Source organism: Platalea leucorodia (genome assembly GCF_965183815.1).
Source record: "Platalea leucorodia genome assembly, chromosome: 5".
NCBI classification, from domain to species: Eukaryota; Metazoa; Chordata; class Aves; order Pelecaniformes; family Threskiornithidae; genus Platalea; species Platalea leucorodia.
The window spans coordinates 4,433,044-4,444,276 of record NC_138827.1 but is presented as its reverse complement, the minus strand read 5'-3'; positions in this window follow the sequence as shown (position 1 = coordinate 4,444,276).

The window sequence follows — 11,233 nt, the reverse complement described above, 5'->3', positions numbered from 1 at the left end:
AAAAAGATAACTTCTCTGATCCTGAATGATCCTCTTCTAATGCAGTTCATAGAGCACAGTGAATGTAGCACATCTGCATCTTCTATCCAAACTGCTTCCCAAGGCAAGGTGCCTCATGAATACAACAGATAAATGTGTGCAAAGAGCTGTCTATTCTCACTCTAATTTTTTCTTTCTTGCTATTTTCATGTAACAGATACGAGCACACTGGTACACTAGGGGACCCAGAATGTTGTTTTCTTTAAACATTTTATTTGTGAAGCTACATATCCACTCAGGAGTCAAAAGTAGCAGTTGTCATCTTTCACCTCACAGGGTGCAGGTCAGATCCTCTCCTGTTTCATGCCTCGAACTCATTCAAAAATTGTGCCTGAAAAACACCCTAGACAATTTCTTTTTTACTCAGCATTACCCATACCAGCACAAAAGACCACATAAGACCCGAGACACTGGAAAAATCACATATTGGTGATATAGGAGTCAAATATTATAAACTAGTGTTAAGACCAGAAAGAAGAATATCTGGTGAGTACGCTGCTATTGTGCATTTCCCCAGGGCTGAAAGACAGACCACGGAGGACACTTGGTGAGAAGACTCAGTGGTGGAAACTGCACGGCATTACAGGGCAAAGAGATTTGCACAAAGGCCAAATGGCCTTCAGCTACTCAGCTCAGCCAGCCACTCCTGCTAATACAGCTTGGTTTCAAAACTCTATTAAAAAAATATACTCAAACGATTTTCAAAAGGGAGCAGGGAGGGGAGGGAATAAGCAGCCCAAGCTTATGGTGTACATAAATTGCCAGTCACATGTCTTTAAGCCGCAACAAATATGAAAAAAATTAAACTAAAAGAGCCTAAATGAACTAAAATTAGTAATGTGCCAGAGCGGAATATGTCCATTGCCAAGGGAAAATAAGAGTTGATGAATGATGCAATTATAGCAACCAAAATATAAATTTTTTTTCACCACTCTAAATCTTTTTTAACAAATAAATTAGTCATGTCATCAAAAGCAGAGATACCTGTGCTTCCATATTGGCTGATCTACAGGGATGAGAGCAGACGATGTTAGACAGGACCGAGCAGGATTCAAAACGTCAAGTTGTGTACGGTCATCAGGAAACTGAAGTGGTACTGCTCTTTCCGCTTTTGGTGCTATGAAATCCTCAGGATTCACTCTTGCCTACTGACACCCTTCGCAATGGGTCCTGAGCAATTTTTACACCTACATTACGCTTCCATTTTTCTTTTATTCTTTTCATTCTCTCTTTTGCTAGGTTGAGTATCACAAGACAGGAGCAAAAGTTTTTCATATTCATCTTATTCCTAGACGCTATGAACCAAACAATTGCTACATGAAACAATAGGCTGCTGCTTTCACTTCCAGCCTCTCCTGCTAACAACACGCTCCTCAAAATAAGCTAATCTGCCTTTAAAGAGCAGCCTTTTTCATGTAAAAGAGGCAAGTATAAGTTTATAGCACTGGATTTTAGTTCTTGATGCCAATGGGTCTGCAACCAAGCTTGGTAGAAATGAAAGCCTGAAGGCTTGATCTTGAATTAACCAAAAGTTGGTAGCAATACTTCCATTAATTTAAGGAACACAGTCCTCTAGCTGACTGGGTCAATCCATCCACCAATACCCGCCTCACTCCCTGCTTTCTATGCTTGTAGGAGTAACTTTGCAGATTGGCTACTCCATCCCTTTCAATATCACAGTGAAATGCGCAGTATAGCCTGTCTTATCCAAAAGAAAGATTTGCTTAACCTGAAATTTATTCCTCAAGACAACATTAGCCAAAGCAAAGCTTATTATCTTAATTGAAAAAGATAAAAGAGAGCATAGGTGTGTTTCTAACGTCTCCTATACCCACTGAAAGAGAAAATGTTACATCCAGATTAAGTGGGTTATAGCTTGCGGGCTCCATTTATCTAATGTGCTACTGGAGATAATTCCCCATTCTCTGATTTGTTGTGCAGGAGTATAAATTCAGTTTTCATAAAAATTCATTCTGATTGCTAAAGCCATTCAAACTGTCTATGATATCAATGCTACTAATCACATTTCCCCTCCACATCTCTCCCTCTTTTCCCTCTAAAATCAAAAGAGATGCTTCTATATCAACATTAAACGAATTTGTTTGCTGCCCAGAAGCCAAATTAAATGTGTTCTTTTATACGCAGCACTCACAGAATAGGGAGAAATAAGAATAAATGAGAGCCATTAATTAAATCTCACAGGGAACCACATTGCTGCAAATGGAAAAGAAAACCTATTTTTCCCGTAACTACTATTTTATGCTAAATGCATCATAATTGCTATTCAAGATCAGATTAAGAGTTTGTTTTTCCAGCATGTGCTTTCTTTTTATTTGTGATCAGGCTGCAGACTAAGTCTGACTCTTTGCATTCAAACCTAAACATGAGCTTTCCGAGTCGGGGGTATGTCTGTAGCGCAAGCATGATTGCAGAGACCCAAGCAACACGGCTAAGCAGTGTAGTGCCTTATGAACCTCCCAGCACAGGCTCTCATACAGGATACCATTGTTGGTGTCATTCTGTGCTCCTAATAATAAGCTCCTCTAAATTCTTTGTCCCATGTTCCCCTTCCCAAGTTAACGAGCGTAGAGTCTCTACGAATCAATAACCTGCAACTGCAGTAGAGATGCAGCCCATGCTTTGTATGCCTTTGGGCACACGGCTTCATAAACAGAGTCTAGGCCGAAAGGTTTGCAAACCTTAAAGTCTCTTCTAGGTCTGGCCATAGAAAGATCCTTTCCTTGCCAAAAGCCCTTCAACTTTAAACATGGTTTTAATTTACCTAATTGCAAGGCTTCCCATTTCTAAGAAGTTAAAGGTGAATTTTGTGGAAATACCAAAAACGTCAGTTTTGTTCTGTCTTCATTTAGGTATCTGTCCCTGTGCACTCCCCCCGAGCTGATCGGTGAGAACCTCCTAAACACCTGAAAAATCATACCTTGTGTGAAACAGCTTTTTTTTTTTTAAATTAAGAGATAAATCCATAAAGTGTTCCAAGCTGATCTTGTTTCTGCATTTTGTTACATTACGCATATATGAAAGCCTTTCTGAGCTTGCAACTCTTTTATGACATAAATTACAGCAGGCCATATAAAACCAAACACAAGATATCTTGGAAAGCACCAGGAATCACAAATTCTGAAACCACAGCCTGTGTTTAGACTAAATAGACATTTCTCAGCTTGCTTTGAGGCAGCGGAACCACTCCTGCTCCCTGTGCGGTTAACATTTTATAATCAAAGCCCCACCAAAAGCCTGGCATCACTGTGACCCCTCTGTTCATCAGACGGGAACTACAGCTCTCTGCAACCTGCATCCTTGCTTTGCATCACGCAGGGATTACTAACAGACAGCAGCTGAAGACAATCTTTCTCCCATGGGCATACTCAGTCCTTTTAATACTCCTAATCCCTCAAAGGCTCAAGTCAAGCTCAAATCAAATAAGAAAGGATCTTTAATAACGGGAGGATCCAAGATCTCCATTCTCAAATTTGAGTACAGGAAACCAGCAGAGGGAATGCAATCCGCACATGCTTGTAATCACAGAGCAGGCCTGGCAGTGCCTGTCAATGTCTCAACAGCTGCACAGATGTTATTTCTAAATTGTACTTCCCATCTGAGCAAGTAGTTAAACAGTACGATCCTACCCTCCAAAGCAAATAAGTTTCAAAGCCAAGTTCTAACAGATGACAGCCCAAATGAGACGAAAGAAAATCTTCCACTGAATACACAGCAGAGAGACCTCATAGTTGTACAGGGACGATAACTGACAGGTATAAAAGTCTGTAGCCTCTGGAAAATAATACCCAGAAGTACGTGACTACAAAGCAAAGATACTAAATAGCTATACCTAAAGACAGAGCTCTTTCTGTACACATTCACACAAAAATAGAAAACCCTGTCATGTAGTCTAACATTGTGTATATGTGTGCACACACGTATGAATGCCAGACCCAATATAATCTTAAGGGTTTTCCCCATAATTCAAATTATTTGTTTCTGCCCTCTCACAAGCCCAGAGCACTCACTTTCCCATTTTCTGTTGCCTTAGGGCTTTCTACCCAGACCTTGCTTCTAAAACTTATTCAACAGCCCCTAACACATTTAACCCCCCCATGAATTTGTCTAATCCACTGTGAATCCATATACATTTGTCTTCACCGCTCTTTAAAACTAGCGGTTCCACAATTTATACTTTGCTTTACATGAAGAAATACTTTTTTTGCTTCACCTTAAACCTTGTGCCTTCTTGTTCTCCAGTTCAAGTCACCATTCTTGGTTTTAGAGGCAACTATAAAACTTACACACACGATCTTTTCGAAGCCCAGTTATTCTATTCAGAATACCTTTATTTTACCCAGGTATGGAAGCCACTTATCCCAGATATCCCTCTCCTCTTTCCTACTTCTGTTTTGTGAGGTGATGAGAATCAGAATAATGTGCTGTATTCCGCATGTGAATGATTCATAAAGAGACAAAATGCAGGTTTTTGTGTTATTCAACTTTACATAATAATTTCTAAGACTATATTTGCATTTTGACTACCAAGCAGCTCAGGACTGATGTTTTCTGAGAATTACTCGTAATTCAAGATCTTTCTCCCCATGTGTACACCTCATCACTACGTGAGCATTGATGCATCGTTATTTTTTTACCTTGCATTAAGTCTGCGTTTAGCCCAAGGTTTTATAACCCAGTAACTCAGTATTGTGAGATTTACATTATCATTAGAAAACTTGTAATTCAATGAATTACAAAGGGCTATTGATTGTCTTAAATAACCCTTCCCTTCTTACAGTTACTCTGGGGTAAGGAAAGGCCTGATCATGGCATACAAGAACAAATAACCTTCCATAGGCATCTTCTCTACAGGTCCGTATAGTAACCTTCAAAGTCTGGCAAAGCAGTGTTTTACGTGACATCAATTCTGTCAAAACTTAACTGGCCCAAAAGAAAATCATTTCAGTCAATCACAGCTTGGAAAGATACAATACTGCATTCCCTGAGCACTCTTTTAATGAAATCGTACCAATAATCTTCAATGAATATTCTCAAGCCTTTAAGTGCTGTACAATTTAACAAATAACCAGCAACTTGTCAATAGGCTGATCTAATTGTTTTTAATAACACATAAAAAGAGGGAATATAACTCCACCAAATAATTACATAGGATAGGTGGGTTTTTTTGGGTTTGTTTTGGGTTGGGTTTTTTGGTTTGTGTTTTTTTTTTTTTTTTTTTTTTTGTTTGGTGGGGGTTTTTTGGTTTTGTTTTTTTTTTTTTTTTTTTTTTTTTTTTTTTTTTTTTTTTTTTAAAAAGTGCAGAAAGAACATTCTCTGCCAAATGAAAATCAAGGCAATTCCTAATAACTTACTCACTTCAGGGTAATTTCTGCTGAACCCTGTTGGGTTTATCCCTCATAATGTGATTCCAAGGGACTTTCCAACATGGGATGGTAATGGTGGGGTTTTTTTTGTTTGTTTGTGTGGTGGGTTTTTTTGGGGTTGGTGTGGGTTTTTTTTGTTTGTTTGTTTGTTTGGTTTTTTTTACACCAACTCTTCTCATAAGTAATGATGCACAAAAAATTGCATTTATCAGACAGTAATCCACACATTCTCAAACAGCATGGAAAAGATCATGGAAAATGATATTGTAATGCATTCAAATCTTCTTAGTGAAACTGTGTTTTAAGCAGTAGTTTATTTTGTGGTTTTCTTATAACCTTTTTTTCTCATTTCTTATAGCACATTGCAGCTCTTGAGACAGTAGCCACCTCCTGGATTGTGCATACTGCCATAGGAGCAAAGATGAGCTTTTCAATTGTTGAGCACTGACCTAACCCCAAAGCAGATTTACTACCCGTTTGAATGGGAGTAGCGTTAGGCCAAGGGTATGTCAGGCAAAATTAAGAAATATGAGCTAGCTGCATCTAAGCACAGGAGCGCTTAAACAGTGTGGATGCAGAGCCATAAAGTCTAATTAAATTCTTAAGTACTTAAAGTCTGATTTACTTTACTAGAATTATTTCATTCTCTTAAAATTCTATGCATTTCTTTTATTCTTATTGCATTTAATTATAGTTTAAATATTTTTTCCAAGCCAAGAAAACTGCCACTTGCATGTTGAAAATGTTGAAGTGAGATGCTCTCAGCAGTTGAAATCTGTTTCTTAAAGGTTTTTCCACAGAAAAAATGGATCAAATCAGCCCTTTCCCACACAATTCCGGTTTTGACAAATTGGCATTTCTAGATGAAGTATGTTCTTCTAAAACATCCTGTTCAGTTCTATTTAAATACATAAAAAATGTGAGCAGTGAAACTATGTGATGCAGTATATTTATCTGGGGCTCAAATCATGAAATATTGAACATGGCTACAGGAACCTTATTGAATAACAGCTCCAACAAAACAAACCAGACCAAATTGGTTTTTGGAGTTGTGAGATCGCTCAGAGAAAGTACCTGTGTTGCAAAAAAAATCATTTTCATGCCATTACTTCTCTCGCAGAGGTGTTCAGAATATCCAACTGCTATTTCAAGTAAAAGGGGGGTAAAATAGTGTGGTTTTAAACTTGATTGTGTGAAGCTCGCTGCCACCCAAATACGGCCAATTTAGGATGGCGTTACTTACACACAGCTGGGACAATATAAACAATTATATTCTCTTTTTACAGCTAATTTAGATCTTATTACATGTTGCACAAAATAACATTCACAACTAGCATAAGACTGGTTATTGTACCTTAATTTTTTGGATGTGAATTCTTTCTCCAACAACCAATACTGGAGACTGCCATAAGCTAATCATATCCATGAGGCTTCACTGACTAATCAATGAACACTGAATAGGCTTAAATTTTAATTCTCAAGCGTTCCTATTTTTTCCCCAGAAATGCATAATAGAGAATATAATTCAGTTTTGTAGATCTTCATAATTTGCTACCCTTCATTTATTTTAATAATCATGTTATGAATTCATTTATTTTACAAATTTACTTAATTTTTATGCTTATTGCTAAATGATACGATTAAAAAATTGCAGCAGGTCTCTGTACATTGATGAAAAGATCTAAAAATAAGTAAAACAAGGAGACGATGAGGAATTTAGAGCTTAAAATGTAAAATTAAAACATTAATTTAAATTCTTAATAATGTAGGTGACCTATTACGTTACTAAAACAATGGGAGATACATAAAAATATTGGAAAAAATGTAAATCAAGTAACTAAGATTCTCAGCCATGTCTCAGATAATAGAAAATAAGCAGCCTTCAACACAGGCGTTACAGCAATCAATTTCAAAGAAAGTCCTGGTAAAATCTAGGCTGTAGCAACAGCTGACTAGAGACCAGTTTGCAACAGTTTGGAACTGGCAATAAAAAATTTAAGATTTTTGAAGATTAAAAGAAAAAAGCAATCAACAACAAAAACTCAAGCCCATACTGTAGCCACAGTGGTATGCTAACAGGCTAAAATCAAGGAATAAATATCCAAGTACAGAAGACACAACCCTCTTAAATTAATATTGAATAACAAGCTTCAGTGCACCTGTTTGTCTTCTGTGTGTGCAAATTGCTAAACTTCGGTCCAGCTGTTAGATACCAAATCAATGCACATTCAAAACCAATCTATGTGTCCAATTGAAGCCAACCAAGGCAATGCATCTCCTGTCTCTAGAAGATTGCCCACAATGACGGAGTACTAGGAAGAGTCAGCAGCATAAAGACAATAGATAGGAACTCTGGGCATAGAAATAGTTGGGGAAAAAAAATCATAGAACATTATTGCAATAAAACTAAATAAATCACTTCTCAGTTGTTGCTGAATGCTGTCCACAACTGATCTGCCCCGATCTCTCTCAGATTACTTTTTCCCCATTTTTCTCTGGGTTTAGACGATAGGAAGAAATCGCCGACATAGGGAGAAGAACTACATGTCTGAAGAGTGCTATTGATTTGCAACTGCAATCAATTGATTAATGATTTGTTGCAAAGGTCACAGCAATAAGCTGAGATAAGGAGTAATGATACACTGTATTGCCCAAGGATGAACTCACGGGCGGGGTCAGATAGAAGCAGATCATTAGCATTAAGAGAATTCAGGTAATCAAGTCTGTTTGTGACAACGACAAAGATAAGAGGACAAGAATGTTACTCCGCTCCTCCCCCACCAAATCACAAAATGTTTTTGCTCCAGATTTGGGACCTGTAATGTCGCTACTCTGATTAACAAATTGACGTGGGTTTCTTTGATGCCTTAGCAAATATCCCCTGTAAGTACGTGCATTCTCTTTACACCTGTGTACAACTGCATGTTTCTAGCATGGGCACAGCAGGATGCGAGAACGTAACGTAGCCAGAACAGTGTCTCTACTAAACAGAGCGTCAGGAAGCAGTCTGCATTACCATCTAACCCGATACAAAGCTAATGACACTCATTTTCATATTTGCTGTTCTTTACTGTTGATTATAGTGCAATCGATTAGCTGCTTCATCTTAATTCCTCAAGCAGCATTGTCTGTGTGATTGGTCAGGGAAGTTGCACGGCATCATTTCAACCCACTTATTGCAGCACTTTTTTTTTTTTTCTTGCTGCGTCTGTGATAGGGATTGACTGTGGTGGTAAAATTATTAATATTTATGACTGAGAGGTCTGGCTAAGAAGTTGTCTTTACTAAAGGAAGATTCCCTTCCACCTAAAAGCTAACAGTCTGTGTTTCCAACTTCTCACTTCTGAGCTAAGGTACTGCTGGGTGTGCCACTCTAGGCTCCACCAAGAGCCATCTCTTGGCTCGGAATCTGTTTGATTCCTTAGAACGGTGGCAGTTAGCAAGCTACTTAAGGAGTCCATCCTCCCACGGATGGATACCTGGCTTTGTTAACATTGAAATTATTGTTTTTCGTTCCCTCTTTCTGCTTTCTCTGACACAGTATTATATAGGTTGGGTCTGCAGTCACTTGGCAGAGAACAAGGCAGCAGCGGGGAGATGCTGGCTGACTGTTCTCTCGGGATGATCATAGTTAATAACGCTTCTGTCTGACCTGTCCTAAATTGTACTTGCTTTATTACACAGTTGGAGTCCCCAGATTCTCCAACAAGATGTAATCACTGTTCAGGAATGGTAATGCATGCAATGTTGAAATTCATACATAAATTATTTATACCACAACTGATTGAGAAATTCACCAGATAATCATGAGTAGTTTATTATTCTATTGGCTCTAAATTTTTTTGTGAATTATGCACCTCTGAGAGCTTATTGCTTGTACTTGGGAGACAGATCACTGAACCAGTAAAATCTTTAGTTGACATGTCAAGGTACTGCAAGAGGTTTATACCAATTCTTATATGATATAGGAATGTATAACTAACTGAGGACCTGGGTTTAATATTACCATTAATAAATATTTTGTAAAGTGCTTACAGGCCAGGATGAATAAATGCACACTGCAGTCTATGAGAAAGTCAGAAGTGGAAAACAGGCTATAAAATATAACAATGAAAACAATGATATTCATGAGTGGAAATACCTGTCTGCATATGCAATTTACCGATTTTATTAGTTTCCATATACCTGTAAATTAAGTTTGACCTTGTTCTAGCCCTCACATTATAGTAGCTTGTGTTTGATCAATCTTCCTTTTTGTATGAATAATTTAGTTCCAGTAATAGCACATTACTCTGAAAAATGTAACTGCAGGGATGTCTCTCTGTACTTAAGTATCACGATAACTAATGTTACAAAAAGCAAGCTTATTTTCACCTGCTAATGGTTGCAGATTTAGTGAAAGATAACAATGTATCTAAATTAAGAATTTTTTTTTCCAAAATATTTTCATAGTAAGGGCAAAAATATCTACACTTCAAGGAATTTTTTTAAAAAGACTTACAGACATAAATATTCCTGGCACAGAGATGAAAAGAAGAGCCGGCAAATCAGCAATATTCTAGTTTGCTGGACAGCTAGAAAACAATAAAACAGAAAACTAATTTGTTTTGGATCAACGCGATTCAAACAACACTTGACCCAGAATAAAACAGCAAGTTGTTTCCCATCAATTTCCTTCAACATTTAATTAAGCATGGAGACCAAAGTACATAAAAAGTAAGAATCAAAATACTTAGGAGACTTTTATCATTAAAAGGAAAATCAGTACGCCAAGGGATACAACCTTTCTATTAAGATTCTCCAAAAACCAAAACACTTCAGTTTGCTTATTCTTCCCCCCACCCCTTCATGAACGCTGCCAAAGGTCAGCAAAAGTGTATGGCATTTCAGCGGCCATTGCATGAATTTCTTCTTCATTCACCCACTTGGTCTCCCTTTCAAAGGAACCACCTCATCGATTGCTTCTGAACTGTTGTGCTCTCATTCAGCAAATTACTTAGGCCTAACTTCAGCCATTCTGTACTAAAATGTTCAAATGTGCCTGAAAGATGTAGCTCTGGCTCAGCATGAACCAAGCATCCTGCCCTTTACAGCTTTGGTCTAATAGTATTCAGGACTATTTAGCACTGCACTGAAGAGGAACAGAGACATTTATCTATCACCCATCCATTTATACTGCAGCCACAGAAACTTTAGTGTGGTTTAAAGTTAGCCCAGGATTCTTAATACCCTTAAAGCAGCGGTTAGAGTCATCGACTGAGCTCAGACTCCAACAGCAGACAGCAAGGTGGAGAATGAATATGAACAAATGCTTCAGATTAAGACAAAAAAGGGAATGAGACAAATAGTGCCACAGTAAATACACAAAAAACCTGCAGTGCTTTATCTAGCCTCTGCAAAGAACAATGGACTCTTTAAATGAATTGTTGTATCAAATCGGCACAGCCTGCACATACTGCTGGAAAAACACTCCTAAATATATTCACTGTTGATTACACTGGGAAAAAATAAGAGATCCAGTAAAGCAAAACATTCATACACAGGTTTATTTTTCCAGAAGAAATGCCCAGTGTTCTTAGTGTTTTTCTAACGCTATATTACCGATTACCTGGCACAAAACCTGAAGGATTCCTTTCACCTGTGACTCTAGAAACACGAGTACCGAATTGTTTGGGGACAGGACTAACCACCCCCAGACCCACCAGGCCTCTCCTCTGGACCTGCCCCACAGGCTCTCCGCCAGCCTGGAGCACTTCCAAGCTCCGTGTACATTCAAGCTGCCCCTTCGCGCCTCCTCCCCTGCCCACCTT